The sequence below is a fragment of the Marmota monax genome, unplaced genomic scaffold, assembly GCF_021218885.2.
Source record: "Marmota monax isolate L192 unplaced genomic scaffold, Marmota_monax_Labrador192_F-V1.1 WCK01_AAM20220418_F8-fsc00068, whole genome shotgun sequence".
Taxonomy (NCBI): domain Eukaryota; kingdom Metazoa; phylum Chordata; class Mammalia; order Rodentia; family Sciuridae; genus Marmota; species Marmota monax.
The window spans coordinates 1,414,845-1,433,911 of record NW_026692352.1 but is presented as its reverse complement, the minus strand read 5'-3'; positions in this window follow the sequence as shown (position 1 = coordinate 1,433,911).

Here is a 19,067-nt window from a genome sequence, read left to right as displayed (position 1 = left end):
GAAGATATTTTGAATGGAGTGGTTGTCCTCATTTCCATTTCAGAGGATTTGTGGCTGATATACAGGAATGCCTTTGATTTATGCGTGTTGATTTTATATCCTGCCACTTTGCTGAATTCATTTATTAGCTCTAATAGTTTCTTTGTAGAGCCTTTTGGGTCTGCTAGGTATAGAATCATATCATCTGCAAATAGTGGTAATTTAAGTTCTTCTTTTCCTATTTTTATGCCTTTAATTTCTTTCTTCTGTCTAATTGCTCTGGCCAGTGTTTCGAGAACTATGTTGAAGATAAGTGGAGAGAGAGGGCATCCCTGTCTTGTTCCAGATTTTAGAGGGAATGCCTTCAGTTTTTCTCCATTCAGAATGATGCTAGCCTGAGGCTTAGCATAGATTGCTTTTACAATATTGAGGTATGTTCCTGTTATCTCTAGTTTTTCTAGAGTTTTGAACATAAAGGGATGCTGTACTTTGTCAAATGCTTTTTCCGCATCTATCGAGATGATCATATGGTTCTTATTTTTAAGTCTATTGATGTGGTGAATAACATTTATTGATTTCCGTATATTGAACCAGCCTTGCATCCCAGGGATGAATCCTACTTGATCATGGTGTACAATTTTTTTGATATGTTTTTGTATCTGATTCGCCAGAATTTTATTGAGGATTTTTGCATCTAGGTTCATTAGAGATATTGGTCTGTAGTTTTCTTTCTTTGAAGTGTCTTTGTCTGGTTTAGGTATCAGGGTGATATTGGCCTCATAGAATGAATTTGGAAGTTCTCCCTCCTTTTCTATTTCCTGAAGTAGCTTGAGAAGTATTGGTATTAGTTCTTCTTTAAAGGTTTTGTAAAATTCTGCTGTATACCCATCTGGTCTTGGGCTTTTCTTAGTTGGTAGTCTTTTGATGGTTTCTTCTATTTCCTCAATTGATATTGGTCTGTTTAGGTTTTCTATATCCTCCTGACTCAATCTGGGCAGATCATATGACTTAAGAAATTTATCTATGCCTTCAGTATCTTCTAATTTATTGGAGTATAAGGATTCAAAATAGTTTTTGATTATCTTCTGTATTTCTGAAGTGTCTGTTGTGATATTGCCTTTTTCATCCCGTATGCTAGTAATTTGAGTTCTCTCTCTTCTTCTCTTCGCTAGCATTGCTAAGCATCTGTCGATTTTGTTTATTTTTTCAAAGAACCAACTTTTAGTTTTGTCAATTTTTTCAATTGTTTCTTTTGTTTCAATTTCATTAATTTCAGCTCTGATTTTAATTATTTCTTGCCTTCTACTTCTTTTGCTGTTGTTTTGCTCTTCTTTTTCAAGGATTTTGAGATGAAGTATGAGATCATTTATTTGTTGGTTTTTTCTTTTTTTAAGGAATGAACTCCAAGCAATGAATTTTCCTCTTAGAACTGCTTTCAATGTGCCCCATAGATTCCGATATGTTGTGTCTGTGTTTTCATTTATCTCTAAGAATTTTTTAATTTCCTCCTTGATGTCTTCTATAACCCATTGATCATTCAGTAACCTATTGTTCATTCTCCAAGTGATGTATGCTTTTTCCTTCCTTCTTTTATCGTTGATTTTCAGTTTCATTCCATTATGATCAGATAACATGCATGGTATTATGTCTAATCCTTTATATTGTCTAAGAGTAGCCCTGTGATCTATTTTTGAGAAGGATCCATGTGCTGCTGAGAAAAAAGTGTAACTGCTTGATGTTGGGTGGTATACTCTATATATGTCAATTAGGTCTAGGTTATTAATTGTGTTATTGAGTTCTATAGTTTCCTTATTCAACTTTTGTTTGGAAGATCTGTCCAGTGGCGAGAGAGTTGTGTTGAAGTCTCCCATGATTATGGTATGGTGGTCTATTAGACTCTTGAACTTGAGAAGAGTTTGTTTGATGAACATAGCTGCACCATTGTTTGGGGCATAAATATTTATGATTGTTATGTCTTGTTGGTGTATGGTTCCCTTAAGCAGTATGTAGTGTCCCTCTTTATCCCTTTTGATTAACTTTGGCTTGAAATCTATTTTATTTGATATGAGTATGGACACTCCTGCTTGTTTCCGAAGTCCATATAAGTGATATGATTTTTCCCAACCTTTCACCTTCAGCCTATGTATGTCTTTTCCTATCAAATGCTTCTCCTGTAGGCAGCATATTGTTGGGTTTTGTTTTGTGATCCATTCTACTAGCCTGTGTCTCTTAATTGGTGAGTTTAAGCCATTAACATTTAGGGTTATTATTGAGATATGGGTTGTTCTTCCAGCCATATTTGTTTATTTCTGTTACTAAACATGGTTTGTTTTCCTCTTTGATTATTCCCCCCCCCCTTTACTGTCCTACCTCCCACTGTTGGTTTTCATTGTTATTTTCCATTTCCTCTTCCTGTAATGTTTTGGCGAGGATGTTTTGAAGAGATGGTTTTCTAGCTGCGAATTCTTTAAACTTTTGTTTATCGTGGAAGGTTTTAATTTCATCTTCCATCCTGAAGCTTAATTTTGCTGGATACACAATTCTTGGTTGGAACCCATTTTCTTTCAGTGTTTGAAATATGTTATTCCAGGATCTTCTAGCTTTCAGAGTCTGTGTTGAAAGATCAGCTGTTATCCTGATTGGCTTACCCCTAAATGTAATCTGCTTCGTTTCTCTTGTAGCTTTTAAAATTCTCTCCTTATTCTGTATGTTGGGCATCTTCATTATAATGTGTCTAGGTGTGGATCTCTTATGGTTTTGCACATTCGGTGTCCTGTAGGCTTCTAGGATTTGGGATTCTGTCTCATTCTTCAAGTCTGGGAAGTTTTCTCCTATTATTTCATTGAATAGACTGCTCATTCCTTTGGTTTGGAGCTCTGTACCTTCCTGTATCCCAATGACTCTTAAGTTTGGTCTCTTAATGTTATCCCATATTTCTTGGATGTTCTGCTCATGATTTCTTAACAGTCTTGCTGAGCTGTCTATGTTCTTTTCCAGTTGAAATACTTTGTCTTCATTGTCTGATGTTCTATCTTCTAAGTGTTCTACTCTGCTGGTAGTATTCTCCATTGAGTTTTTAAGTTGGTTTATTGCTTCCTGCATTTCTAGGATTTCTGTTTGTTTGTTTTTTATAACCTCTATCTCCCTGTATAGTTGATTCTTTGCTTCCTGGATTTGTTTGCGTAATTCATTGTCGAAGTGATCTTTCATTGTCTGATTTTGCTGTTTAATGTCTTCCTTGATACTCCAGATCATCTGAAGCATGTATATCCTGAATTCTTTATCTGACATTCCATCTGCTGCAGCTGTTACCTCTTCTAAAGTTGCGTTGACCTGCATTGCTTGTGGTCCTTTCTTTCCTTGTCTTTTCATACTGCTTGCATATCTTTCCTGCAGGTGCGGGCGGCGGCTCTGCTCTCTCCTTATTCCAATTGGGGTGTCGTGGCTACCACGCCGGCAGGTCACTGGGCCTGTTCTGGGCGCTGGCGGCGGCTCTGTTCTGCCCCTACTCCAATTGGGGTGACGAGTGTACCACGCTGGCAGGCCACCGGGCCTGATCCGCCGGTCGGTTGCAGGTTTGCCTACCCTGCAGGCGCGGGCGGCGGCTCTACTCTGCCCCTACTCCAAATGGGGTGACGTGTCTGTCATACCGGCAGGCCACTGGGCCTGTCCCGCTGGTCGGTCTCAGATCTGCCCACCTTTCGGGCACGGGTGGAGGCTCTGCTCTGCCCCTACTCCAATTGGGGTGTCGTGACTACCCCGCCTGCAGGACGCTGGGCCTGTTCCTGGCACGGGCGGCGACTCTGCTCTGCCCCTACTCCAATTAGGGCGGTGTGTTTACCACGCCGGCAGGCTCCTGGGCCTGATCTGCCGGTCTATTGCAGGTCTGCCTACCTTGGAGGCGCGGGCGGCGGATCTGCCCTGCCCCTCCTACCACGCCTGCGGACCCCTGGGCCTGATCTGCAGGTTGGTCACAGGTCTGCTCACCCTGCGGGCACGGGTGGCGGTTCCGCTCCGCCCCCACTCCAATTGGGGTCACGTGACCACCACACTGGCAGGGCCTGATCCGGGCGTGGGAGAAGGATCTGCTCTGCCCCTACTCCAGTTGGGGTGACGTGTGTACCACACTGGCAGGCCACTGGGCCTGACCCGCCAGGCTGTCACAGGTCTGTTTACCTTGCAAGCGCGGGCGGCGGCTCTGCCCTGCCCCTCCTACCACGCCCATGTACCACTGGGTCGCGGGTCTGCCCACCTTGCGGGTGTGGGTGGCGGCTCCGCTCCGCCCCCTCTCCAATTGGGGTCACGCGGTCACCACGCTGGCGAGCCTCTGGGCCTGCTCCGGGCGCTGGCGGCGGCCCGGCTCCTCCCCTCTGGCTCGACGACAAATTGAGGAGACCTGGGTGTCTGTGCCTCACCCCCCCACCAGGAGACCAACTGCTTATGTCACCGCTGGTATTGATGAAGTTCTCTCCTCCCCCGCTTTCTGATGATATCAGATCTCTGCCATGTTGGTATCCTATGCGAATGGCAGCATTTCATTCCCCTTGTCGGGCAACCAAAGCAACGGGTGAGTCCTGACCGGCCCTCAGCAGGACCCGGACCGAGAAGCAGTTTCCGCGGGCTCCTAGCCCCAGGCCAGAGAAGTTCCGGGAGCCGGAACTCGGCTGCTCCGTGCTCGGTGTAAGCTCCTATAAGTGTAGGCTCCAAGAAGCAGTCCCCGCGCGCTCAGTTCCGGGAGCCGGAATTCGGCTTCTTAGTGCTTGGTGTATGCTCTGATAGGAGCAGGGTCCAAGAGGCAGCCTCCGCAGGCTCCACGGCCCTGGGCCAGGGCGGTTCCGGGACGGTTCCGGGAGCCGGAACTCGGCCGCCCCGCGCTCGGTGTTCGCTCCGATAAGATCAGGTTCTAAGAAGCACCCAGGCACTGAACCCAGCAATCTGTCTGCAAGCCGCAGGTGAATTGCAGCCTGAAATTACCTGTTCTATGGCTGAATGAGCTGCAGTCAGTCGAAAACAGGGATGGTGACGTCAGCTTTCCAACATGGTGGCTGCTGGCCTCCTCTGTGGTCTGACCGGTGTGGAGAACCGAGATGGACCGCTTCCTTCCCCCGTCTCCAACCCAGAATTCAGCCCTGAGTATGGTGCTTGCACGGCTGGCAGAAACTGCAGCGCTGTATCCCTGCGTCGCTATCTCCTCGTTTCCCAGCGCGTGCTGCAGACTCTAGCCGCGGGGCGATTTGCTGAATAAGCAGTGTTACCCTCCGTGCGACAAACCTCTCACGTTTGAGTCCCCGTAGCCGATCCTCGTGCGATGGAAATCCTTCCTCCAGGTTCCGGAGCACCCCACTATTGCTGGAAATTCCTAACAAGATAGCCTTTAGCCGTCCTGACTTGTCATACTCCCACACAGTGAAGCAGCACACGGGGGCAATGCACTCCCCTCGCCGCCATCTTCCACTTCTCTCGTCACAAATTTTTAAATTTAACAATTACTTTTATGAAGAATGGCTACTATTAATAATTTGAATTATGAAATTATTATTGGATTATAGATATTGTCTTAGTAAACAACTTTCCAATAATCTGGTTTCCTCCATTCTTGTTCTGTCCAATATATACCCTGGGTCAGAAATGGCATTTCCAGGCTTTCCAAAGTGCCCTTGATGCGATATGTAGCTGTTACCATGGGCAAAAGAGAGTCTCTATTCCTACAGAGTTTGAAGTTCAAATAGTGAAAGCAAGCAGAAGCTTTGGTAGGAACTTTTTGAAGACTGGCTGAAGGGTTGTATTTTACAATTACTAGTACTCCATAACTGTGAATATCTCTAATAATATAAAAAGAGTTTCTGCCACGGTGACAATCACATTTCTAAAAAGGAAAATAAGAAAAGAATGTCTACTAAGGGACTTCTGTGGTTTTCAGAATGCTGTTCTAACAATCATTCATAAGAAAAGGAACAAGTGCAATAAACCAATTGCAGTATGATGTTACAGGCGGGGATTACAAAATGCAGAAGTGTGAAGAAGAAAGGGAAAATCATAAACTGAGGCTTAGAGAAAAATGCATGGGGAATGAACTTACCCAAGAGCAAGTTTTGTTGTTGTTGTTGTTTGTTGTTGTTGTTTTGTTTTGTTTTGTTTGTACTAATTACAGAAATAAAAGTAAGTCATGAAACCTTAGATTTCAGGTTATAATCAAGTTGTTTCAGCTGTGTGGCCTGAAGAGAGTCATGAAAGTACAATGATTTGTTCATTTCCTAACACACTGTGTCAACCTCCTGTTTTCATCTTAATGAGTCTCATGCAGGTGTGAGTAAAACTCCTTGTGATCATTCCATAAATGACACATCTGCTATATTCTGTTTTTTCAGCATTATATCAAAGCTGATCCTTGTTGCTTGGCATATGTATAAACTACCATGACTGTGGAGAGCAGTAACAGTGATTGGAAAAGTGGTGTCTAAAATTGGGGTCCCTGATGACTTCGTGGCTGTGGCCTGCTTGGTGTCTGGGAAAGTTTCTGTGCAGAGGTGCAGGAAGCCTAGTTGCTATGGTAATGCCCTCAATTAGGAAGCTCTGTGCTAGAGTCTTATCATCCTGGACATTGATCTCAAGCACACAGCTCCTGGGAATTAAGAAACTCTTTTGCTAGATAACCACAATGTTTCCCCAGCTTTGCTGCTCCTGAACCTGCTGGCATAACAGTAACTTTGAACAATGGACTTTGTTGAGAGCTACACAAAGCTCCTAACATTGCACATTGCAACTGAAGTAAGTAACTAAGGAATAAACTGCATAATGTTGCTAACTCTATAACTTTCATGAATACAAAGAATAATGCTTGCATAGACTTTAATCTTATTAATGAGACATATATAATAAAGATTTCTGGAGTAATTCTTTAGACCTACTTCTCCATCAGAGAGCAGCATGCCACCCAATATCGATGTTATCTTCAACAATCTGCATAAATGAGTCTTTATTTTTCTAATCTCCCATCGCCTCTCACCAGAACCTGCTAGTTTGCCTGTGCTGGTCGCGGCATATGCTAAATCCTTTAAAAAAAAAAAAAAAAGATTTCTCTATTTAAAACTTTCCTTCTGTCTCACACTTATACTGCCCTAGTTCTTACTCCTCCAAACACAAACTTTAAAACATTCTTTAATTCTCAATTGTTAGCCACATGATAGGATTGTGACATATTTAACTCTGAATTTTTACATTTATTTTTCCTCATTTATTATCCATACATCACTCATATTACAAATTAAAATTCATCAATCAATGTCAATATATTGGTAGAATTATTAAAATCATTCCATGCCTGCTTTAGAAGATTCCCAGTATTCAATATATCTTAGAAAAATGAAATACTTCTTGAAGATCTTAGTGTACACACGCACACATACACATACACCATCTTTATCTATATTTAAGTGTTAATAACACCTGACTCTGTAGATAATGAAAAAATTTCTATCTAAAACTTCAAAGGTATGGTAATTACTCAATGACCCACACAGTTTCTTACAATGTGGCTTTCTTTGACAGTCTGTAAAACATACAAATTATTATTTTGTCAGTTTAGAGAAAACATCCATGAAGAGTAAACTGAAATAACTGATCCTTGTGATGTCAGCATACAATTAGACTGATGTCCATCCATCAACCTTCATTCTCTGGGTTGGAGGTTGCTCACATCTGGATCTCCATTGTGTGGTCTACCCTTTGGCCCTCCTGGGAAACTCTTTTCTTCTGTTTATCATCAAGTCAGATCCCAGCCTCCATGAGCCAATGTACTTCTTCCTCTTTTTCTTTCTTTCCTTATCTTTTTATTTATTTATTTTATTGGTTGTTCAAAACATTACAAAGCTCATGACATATCATCTTTCATACATTTGATTCAAGTGGGTTATGAACTCCCATTTTTACCCCAAATACAAATTGCAGAATCACATCGGTTACACATCCACGTTTTTACATAATGCCATATTAGTGACTGTTGTATTCTGCTGCCTTTCCTATCCCCTACTATCCCCCCTTCCTTCCCCTCCCATCTTCTCTCTCTACCCCATCTGCTGTTATTCAATTCTCTCCCTTGTTTTTCCCCCTTTCTCCTCACAACTTCTTATATGTAATTTTGTGTAACAATGAGGGTCTCCATCCATTTCCATGCAATTTCCCTTCTCTCTCCCTTTCCCTCCCACCACTCGTCTCTGTTTAATGTTAATCTTTTCCTCATGCTCTTCCTCCCTGCTCTGTTCTTAGTTGCTCTCCTTATATCAAAGAAGACATTTGGCATTTGTTTTTTAGGGATTGGCTAGCTTCACTTAGCATAATCTGCTCTAATGCCATCCATTTCCCTGCAAATTCCATGATTTTGTCATTTTTTAATGCAGAGTAATACTCCATTGTGTATAAATGCCACATTTTTTTTTATCCATTCATCTATTGAAGGGCATCTAGGTTGGTTCCACAGTCTAGCTGTTGTGAATTGTGCTGCTATGAACATTGATGTGGCAGTATCCCTATAATACGCTCTTTTAAGGTCTTCAGGGAATAGTCCGAGAAGGGCGATAGCTGGGTCAAATGGTGGTTCCATTCCCAGCTTTCCCAGGAATCTCCATACTGCTTTCCAAATTGGCCGCACCAATTTGCAGTCCCACCAGCAATGTGCAAGTGTACCCTTTTCCCCACATCCTCGCCAGCACTTGTTGTTGTTTGACTTCATAATGGCTGCCAATCTTACTGGAGTGACAGTACAATTCAATGAGAGTTAATATAAATGTTGTATTACAATAGGTTTTGGAGTCAGGGCTGAGAGAAAACATGGGTTTGATTAAACAGTGATTACTAATGGTTTTGGATTTGTAAATATGGTGTTTAATTATACCAGTATTTAGCAGGATGTTTTTGGTATAAGAGAGATACCCTTGTTTCAATTTGGCTTAAGTAACAAGAGAATTTGTTATCCTACCCCAAGAAATTATAGAGAAACAGCAGTCTTCATGTAGTAAAATGGGGCCTCCACCTTTTTTTAATTGTTTTTATTTTTAAATACATGACAGTGGAATGCATCAGAATTCTTATTACACATATAGAACAATTTTTCATACCTCTGTTTGTATATAAATTATGTTCCCAGCAATTCATGTCTTCATACATGTACTTTGGATAATGATGTCTATCACATTCCACCATTTTTGCTAATCCCCTGCCCCCTTGTCTTCCCTCCCACCCTTCTTCCCTATTTAGAATTCATCTATTACTCCTATGCTCCCCCTCCCTACCCCACTATGAGTTAGCCTCCTTATATCAGAAAAAAACTTTTGTTTTTTGGGGGATTGGCTAACTTCACTCAGCATTATCTTCTCCAATGCCATCCATTTACCTGAAAATGCCATGATTTTATTCTCTTTTATTGCTGAGTAAAATTCCATTGTGTATATATGCCACTTTTTTTATCCATTCATTCATTGAAGGATGTCTAGGTTGGCTCCACAGTTTAGTTATTGTGAATTGTGCTGCTATAAACATTGATGTGGCTGTGTCCCTATAGTATGCTGTTTTTAAGTCCTTTGGATATAGACAAAGGAGGGGGATAGCTGGGTCAAATGGTGGTTCATTCCCAGATTTCCAAGGAATCTCCATACTGCTTTCCATATTGGCTGTGCCAATTTGCAGTCCCACCAGCAATGTATGAGTGTGCCTTTTTCCTCCCATCCTCACCAATACTTATTGTTGTTTGTATTCTTAATAGCTGCCATTCTGACTGGAGATGAAATCTTAGAGTAGTTTTGATTTGCATTTCTCTAATTGCTAGAAATGATGAACACTTTTTATATATTTGTTTATTAATTGTATATTCTCTTTTGAGAAGTGTCTGTTCAGGTCCTTGGCCCATTTATTGATTGGGTTATTTGTTTTTTAGGTGTTAAGATTTTTTTTAGTTCTTTATATATTCTAGAGATTAGTGCTCCATCTGACATACATGCAGTAAGAATTTGTTCACAATTAGTAGGCTCTCTATTCACCTCACTGATTATTTCCTTTGCTGAGAAGAAGCTATTTAGTTTGAATCCATTCCATTTATTGATTATTGATATCAATTCTTGTGCTATAGGAGTCTTATTAAGGAAGTTGGGGCCAAATCCAACATGATGGAGATTTGGGCCTATTTCTCTTCTATTGGACGCAGGGTCTTTGGTTTAATTCCTAGGTCCTGGGTCCATTTTAAGTCGAGTTTTTGCATGGAGAGAAATAAGGATTTAATTTCATTTTGTGGCATCTGAATTTCCAATTTTCCGGCACCATTTGTTGAAGAGGCTATCTTTTCTCAAATGTAGGTTTTTGGCACCTTTGTCAAATATAAGAGAACTGTAATTATGTGGGTTAGACTCTGTATCCTTTCTTCTGTACCATTGCTCTACAAGACTATTTTGGTGCTGATACTATGCTGTTTATGATACTGTTGTTCTGTAGTGTAGTTTAAGGTCTGGTATAGAGATGACACCTGCTTCCCTATTCTTGCTAAAGATTGTTTTTGTTATTCTGGGACTCATTTTTCCAAATGAATTAAATGACTGCCTTTTCTATTTCTAGGAGGAATGTCATTGGTATTTTGATTAGAATTGTATTAAATCTGTATAGTGCCTTTGGTATTAATGGTAATTTTGATAATATTAATTCTGCCAATTCAATAGCAAGGTAGAGGGAAAGCTTTCAATTTTTCTCCATTTAGAATGATGTTGGCCTGAGGCTTAGCATAGATAGCTTTGACAATGTTGAGATAAGCTCCTGTTATCCCTAGTTTTTCTAGTGTTTTGGACATAATAGGGTGCTGTATTTAGTTGAATGCTTTTTCTGCATCTATTGAGATGATCATATGATTCTTATCTTTAAGTCTTTTGATGTGTTGAATTACATTTATTGATTTCCGTATGTTGAACCAACCTTGCATCCCTGGAATGAACCCAAATTGATCATGGTTTACAATCTTTTTCATATTTTTTCGTATTCAATTTGCCAGAAATTTATTGAGAATTTTTGCATCTATGTTTATTAGAGATATTGGTTTGAAGTTTTCTTTCTTTGATGTGTCTTTGCCTGGTTTTGCAATCAGGGTGATACTGGCCTCATAGAAAGAGAGCACTTCCCTCTTTTTCTATTTCCTGAAATTAATTGAAGAGTATTAGTATTAGTTCACTTTAAAGGTGTTGTAAAACTCAGCTGTGTATCCATCTGGTACTGGGCTTTTCTTTGTTGGTAGGCTGCTTATGGTGTCTTCTATTTCATTGCTTGAAATTGATCTGTTTAAATTGGGCATATCATCTTGATTCAATTGGGACAAATCATATGACTTTAGAAATTTGTCAATGCCTTCAATATTTTCTATTTTATTGGAGTACAGTTTTCAAAATAATTTCTAATTATCTTCTGTATTTCTGTAGTGTCTGTGGTGATATTTCCTTTTTCATCACATATGTTAGTAATTTGAGTTTTCTCTTTTCTACTCTTCAGTAGCATGGCTAAGGGTCTGTCAATTTTATTTATTTTTTCAAAGAACCAATTTTTTGTTCTGTCAATTTTTTTAATTTTGTGTCTTTTGTTTCAATTTCATTGATTTCAGCTCTGATTTTAATTATTTCCTGTCTTCTACTGCTTTTGGTGTTGATTTGTTCTTCTTTTTCTAGGGCTTTGAGATGTAATGTTAAGTCATTTATTTGTTAACTTTTTTTTTCTTTTAAGGAATGAACTCCATGCCATGAACTTTCCTCTTAGAACTGCCTTCATAGTGTCCCAGAGATTTCGATATGCTGTATCTGTATTCTCATTCACCTCTAAAATTTTTAAATCTCCTCTTTAATGTCTTCTGCAACCCATTGTTTATTCAGTAGCATTTTATTTAGTCTTCAGGTGTTGGAGTAGTTTTATTTCTTATTTTACCATTAATTTCTAATTTCATTCCATTTTAATATGATAGAATATCATATCTCTACTTTTTTATATTTATGTTTTGTGGCATAATATTCGGTCTATTTTAGAGAAGAATCCATAGGCTGCTGAGAAGAAAGCATATTCTCTTATTGAGAATGAAATATTCTAAATATGTCAGTTAAGTCTAAGTTATTTGTTCAGCTGTTGTTTGGAAGATATATCTACTGATGAAAGAGGTGTGTTAAAGTCACCCAAAATTATTGTGTTGTGGTCTATTTGACTCTTGAACTTGAGAAGAGTTTGTTTGACGAATGTAGATGCTCCATTGTTTGGAGGATGTGTGTGTGTGTGTGTGTGTGTGTGTGTGTGTATAATATATATATATATATTTGTTAAGACTTGGTGTATGGTTCCCTTGAGCAATATGTAGTGTCCTTCTTTATCCCTTTTGATTGACTTTAGCTTGAAGTCTACTTTATTTGGTATGAGAATGGAAACTCCTACTTGCTTTTGCAGTTTATGTGAGTGGTATGATTTTTCCCAAACTTTCACCTTAGTCTGTGCATGTCTTTTCCTATGAGATGAGTCTCTTGGAGGCAACACATTATTTGAGTCTTTTTTTTATCCCATCTGCTAGTCTATGTCTTTTTTTGGGTAAGTTTAAGCCATTAATATTCAGGGTTATTATTGAGACATAATTTGTATTCCCAGACATTTTTGTTTATTTTTGGTGTTTAACATGACTTGGTTTCTCCTCTGGTTAGTTTTTCCTTTAACGTACTATCTCCCTCTGCTTATTTTCATCATTGTTTTTATTTCCTTGTCATGGAATATTTTGCCAAGGATGTTCTGACTACAGAAAGCAGGCTTTCTAGTTGTAAATTGTTTTAACTTTTGTTTATCATGGAAGGTTTTTATTTCATCATCAAATATAAAGCTTAATTTTGCTGGACACAAGATTGTTGGTTGGCATCCATTTTTTTTTCTTTTAAATATTTATTTTTTAGTTGTGGTTAGACACAACACCTTTATTTCACTTATTTTTTTTAATGTGGTGCTGAGGCTCGAAACCAGGGTCTCGCATGTGTGAGGTGAGTTCTCTACTGCTGAGCCACAATCCCAGCCCAGCATACAGTTTCTTTCAGAGCTTTGTATATGTTGTTCCATGACCTCCTGGCTTTGAGGGTCTGGGTTGAAAAATCTGCTGAGATACAAATTGGTCTCCCTCTATATGTGACGTGATGTGATTCCTCTCTCTTGCAGCTTTTAAGATTCTATCCTTATTCTGTATGCTAGACATTTTCATTATAATGTGCCTTGGTGTTTTTATTTTTTTACATTTGGTGTCCTGTAAGCTTCTTGTATATGGTTTCCCAATTTGTTCTTTATGCTTGGGAAATTTTCTGGTATTATCTCATTGAAGAGATTGTACATTCCTTTGGTTTGAAACTCTGTGCCTTTCTTAGACTTGGTCTTTTAATGTTGTCCCATAATTCTTGGATGTTGTGTTCATGGTTTCTTACCATCTTCACTGTGTGGTCCACTTTATTTTCCAGATTGTATACTTTGTCTTCATTATCTGACATTCTTTCTTCCAAGTGAACTAGTCTTATGGTTATGCTTTCTATTGAGGTTTTTATTCAGTTTATTGTTTCCTTCATTTCAAGGATTTCTGACTTTTTTTTTCAGAGTCTCCATCTATTTTTTGAAGTAATTTTTTGCTACCTATATTTGCTCTCTTATCTCTTTGTTTGAGTGATCAATTCTTGCCTGTATTTGCTCATTTAGGTCATTCTTTAAATCACAGATCATTTTATTTATGAACATTCTCTACTCCTTCCCTGACATTTTATCTACTTCACTTTCCATGGATTCTGTTGTTATAGTATCCTGGTTTGTTTGTGGCACTTTCCTCCCTTGTTTTTTCATGTTGTCTATGTGTCTTCCTTTCTTGCAGTGTGGAACTGAGATATTACAGTTTCTACCCTATATTCTTGTAGTACCTGTACAGATTATCTGTACCTCATGTTGATATTGGGCTTCCAGACCCTACTGATATTGCTCAATGTATGCTCCTGCAACTAAAGGTGGCGCAGCAATAGCAGAGGTAACTTGAGATAATAGTGGAGGTGCCCCAAGATGGATGAAATGTCTTACAGAGATGAGTTTGAAAGGGTGGGCCTAACACTATCTTTGGGATGTCTGTTCTGAGATTCAGTTGCTTCTAGGCCCTGTCGTCAAAAAGTTAGGGGCTACTGCATGGGGAAGGCTATGGCGATGTCTGCAGTGTCTCAAGATGAAAATGAGTTTGGCTTGGACTCTCAGATGTGGGGAGGGGGGAGTGAACTCAGATCTACCCTGCACCTGGGTCCTGTGCATATGTGGGTGTGGACGGATTGGGGACTGGGATTGGGCTCCTGCAGTGGTCTCTTGCCTGAAGAGGTGGTCCTGTGCCAGAGCCTGAGCTTTGGTGGGTGTCTGGTGGTTGAGGGATGGGCCCAGCACTGATCATTTGTTTTTATGTGTTCATACTCCGCACTGTTTTCTGCCTCCCATCCAAGGATGCCAGACTTAAGACCCTGGGACCTGTGTCCTCCACCTCCTTTGTCTGTGTTATCTTAGTGTTCTATACCCCAGACTTCTTCTCCTTTCTCACCCATAGGTTTGGGCACCAAGTGGCTTCCCATGTCCACATATTTGTGGCTAACATCTATCTTCTCATCCCACCCATGGTGAACCTGATTATGTACAAGAGGATATGAAACAGTTTCCTTAAATCATTCAGTTTTTGAAAGCCTCTGTATTGAAGTATTTTCATTTTTGATCAATATCTGAATAAAACACAGTGTTGTCTATCTTAAAATGTGTGGTTTCTTCCTTAAGGCCCTCTTTTCATGATCAGATGGCTAAGAGTTTGTCTGTGAAGTAACCTATCTAAAGACAACGTGTTATCACAGATGTAAGTGATGATTATGAAAGCATAGCAGCAGTATTTTCCAAATAAGTTGTGCACTTGGTCTAAAATGAGAAATCATTGTTCCACTCAATAATAATTATTATGTAGTCACTATGACTGATATTCTGTGTATATGAGAGTACCCATTAATAGAAATACTTCTATAATATCAGTATAAGAAATTCATTTAGGAATTGGGTTTGTAGAAAAGCAGGAGTCTATGCAAAACAAAAACAAACAAAACAAAACAAAAAACAAAAACCCCACTAACCTCTCTTTTTCTGCACCTTCTTTGATTTGCTTGATTTTGAGATGCAGTCATACTATGCTGCCCAGCCTGATGTTGAAGTCTCTTGAGTCATGGGAAGTTTGCACGAGTTTCATCAGTCTAACCTCTTAAGCTTTTATCACAACGCTCTTACTTCTTCCTAGGATATTATGTTTAGATTTCTATTTATTCCTATGTTATTTCTGCTTACCTAACTATTGAGAGACTTTACTTTGTCCTCCATTCTTTCTCATATAAGAAATGAAGACTAGTTATATTTGCCCTATTTGTTTCTCATGTCAAGAGATAATGTGCTGATATTTTTAATGATAATAAAATATTGTTTTCTAAAATCCTTACTTTTGAGACTATTAAGGTAATGTGTTTTTTTCTGTAATGAGAAATACTCAATAGAACTGTATTTTTGCATACAAAAATTGACCTGTAGCTATTTAAATTGAGGCATGGAGAAATTAGGAAGTCATTAGAAAAATGTTTTAACCAAATACTTCACCCCTCAATCCAAAAAATGTGAGGACAATCAACATTTATTAACCACTTGCTGGATTCCAAGCTCTCTGCTGTGTATTTTGTGTGCATAATTACTTAACAATAGTTTTATATGTGATTATCATAGATACCTAACGACAAATACCTCAGCATGCTCATATATTTAACTGACTAGTAAGTCAAGAATGAAGATTTGAAGTCCTTCTACCTGAGAAGTCACAATTTTTCTAGAATTCCACAATATTATATATAATATATATATATATATATATATATATATATATATATAATATTTCACAATAATATTATATATATACCAAATATCACTGAATAAGGTTTTCAGATACAGCATTCTACAAACCATGTGCTGAAACTACTCTTTTCATACTTCATAACAGCCTTTGGTTTAGATGTAGTTCACAAATGTTTATTGAGCAGAATTCACTGGGAAGACTGATATGCTTAAGGTTGGGTTTGTAATCAAGTAAGGGTTTCTGTGGTACACTCAATAAATAGATCTTTTTCTTTCCATTGTGATTCCTGAAAAGATGGAGGTAAAATAGAAGTGGAGAGGTGTGCTTCCCAAATAGTATCTTTCATATTGATGAAGACTATTGTGGACATTTTTGTTTGATTTTGACAGTAAACATTTCATTAAATCCTAGAGTTAGACATGTATTCCTAAATGGAACATCAAGATTTATGGCTTGGAGGAGCATGGGGAAACAGAACTTCTATAGAAAGATAACTTACTGAGAAGTGAAGGGGAAGCTTCTTAAATAAACTCACTCAGTTTATTTTTTCCCCATATTTTTATTGGTGCTTTATAGTTATACATAATGGTGGAATTCATATTCATATGTACACAAAATATAACAATAGAGTTTTGCCAATATCATTACCCAATATTTCCCCTCTCCCTCTTCTCTTTTCACGCCTGATCCCTTTCCTCTACTCTACTGATCACCTCCACTTTTCATGAGCACCCCCACCCCAACTTTCTTTTACTTTTTCTCTTCAGTTTCCACATATGACAGGAAACATAAGACTCTGGAATTTCTGAGCCTGGCTTATTTCTCTTAACTCTGTTTTAGTCAGCTTTATCATCACTGTGACCAAAAGACAAGAACAACTTAAAGGAGAAAAGATTTATTTTGGCTCATGATTTCAGAGGTCTCAGTCCATAGATAGCTGACTCCATAGCTAATAGGCCCAAAGTGAGGCAGAACATTATGGCAGAAGGGCATGGCAGAGAACAGCAGCTCAGGACATGACAACAGGAAACAGAAAGAGAGCTCCACTCATCAGGAACAAAATATAAACCTCAAAGCCATGCCGATAGTGGCCCACCTCCAGTGGCCATACCCTGCATGCCTACAGTCACCACCCAGTTAATTCATATGAGCAGATTAAGTCACCAATTAGGTTACAAGTCTCAGAATCTAATCATTTCACCTCTGAACATTCTTGCCTGTCTCACACATGAGCTTTCAGGGTAGAACACATATCCATAACATAACATAATGTGCTCAAGTTCCATTCATTTTCCTGAAAATAACACAGTTTCATTCTGCTTAATAGTTAAATAAAATTCTATTGTGTATACACATCATATTTTCTTTATTCATTACTCTGTTGACTGACATCTAGACTCATTCCATAGTTTGGCTATTATGAATTGTGCTGCTATAAACATGAGCATGTATGTATCACTATAGTATGATGATATTAATATTTTTAGCATAAATTCCAAGGTAGTCAGTTTAGTCTTACCAAATTTTTCAAGTTCATCAACTTAGCAAGGTCTTAACCAACTTGTGAGACTCTGTCTCAAAGTTTTAAAAATGAGCTGGAGATGTGGCTCAGTGGTTGAGTAGTTTGAAAAAAATTGATTCAAGTAGTGCTGGGGTTTTAGCTTAGTGGTAGATAGCTTTTCTAGCATGCACAAGGCCTTGGGTTTGATCCTCAGAGCCACATAAAAAATTTGATTCAAGTATGTAAATATTCTTTTTTAGATTAAGGACATGATGTCGGAATAATCACATCTAATAATGATACAATCTCTCCTCAATTCTTTATGTATCTAACCCAACAATTTTTCAACCAAACATTACAAGATTTGTAGCTTTAATCTGCTTATTTTGATAGGTGCAATTGTGCATGGTTGCAATCCCAGTGGCTCACCCCTGTAAAGTGGCTCTGGAGGATCAGGCAGGAGGATCACAAATTCAGAGCCAGCCTCAGCAAAAGTGAGGTGCTAAGGAATTCAGTTTATAAATAAAATACAAAATAGGGTTGGGATAAGGCTCAGTGGTTGAATGCCCCTGAGTTCAAATCCCATAACTCCCCTCAAAATATGCTTATTTTATACATAAGGAAAATGAGGCACAGAGAAAGTAGTTAACTTTCTATAGTCAAACTGCTAATTAAGATGAAGGCTGTATTTAAAACTAGGAAAACCCAATCAGGTTTTTCTCCCTAGAATTCTACCAGGTAATCATCAGAAAAACTGGCAACAGGTCTAGACACTTGATAAAGTACTCATCATGGGTCTGACATAGTAGAGCGAAATATGTATATGGTGGGAGCTATACCTACCTAATTGCTTCTCCCTTCTTTCCCCAGAGGAGCAAGAGTTTAAGTTACTGGCGCATAGTACAGATGAAGCCCATTGCTGCTAAGAGAAAGTAGCATCAACAATCCCTCTAACCATAACATCTGGCAAGATCACCCAAACTCTCCTACAGCCCAGCAAGGGGTACAATCACTGGGAAGCCTCCACCTCCAGCACCCAGAAATTATAGTAGCCTAAGACTGAAGCTCACCCATCCTAGCAGATAATAAAATATCCCCCATCCCCCACCACCAGATAAGCGGGGGTGGAGAAGAAGCAATCAGCTGAGGGAGCCTCAAGAACTTGGGAACTGGGCATATCTATGATTCAGGAGCAAAGGGAACACCTCAAGCTGACAGCAGGGTAGACATTCAGAAAGGCCCTCTGTAGACTGGGCTACAGTCACTACAGACTTTAATAGCAGCATGAAGAAATGGATGAATCAAATAGTTGTTTACTCATTAAATAAATTGAATGTGTAGTTAGCAACCTAACAGAAAACTCTAAGCTCAGATGTCTACACTGGGGAATTCAACCAAGTTTCAAGGACTGTGTATCAATTCTACACAAAATATCCAATATTTAGAAAGAAAGTGAACACTTTAAAACTCACTCAGAATACAATGAGGGAATAAAATTTAGAGGTTATTTTCTAAGTAAAATAAATAGAAATATAAAAGATGAGTTCAGTCTCACTGAAGGAGTCCAGGAAAAACCACAGAGCATAACTGATGGATTTATTTTCAAAGGAATTCAAGTTGGGGATTCAATGCTTAGTGAAGCTAGCCAATCCCTAAAAAAACAAA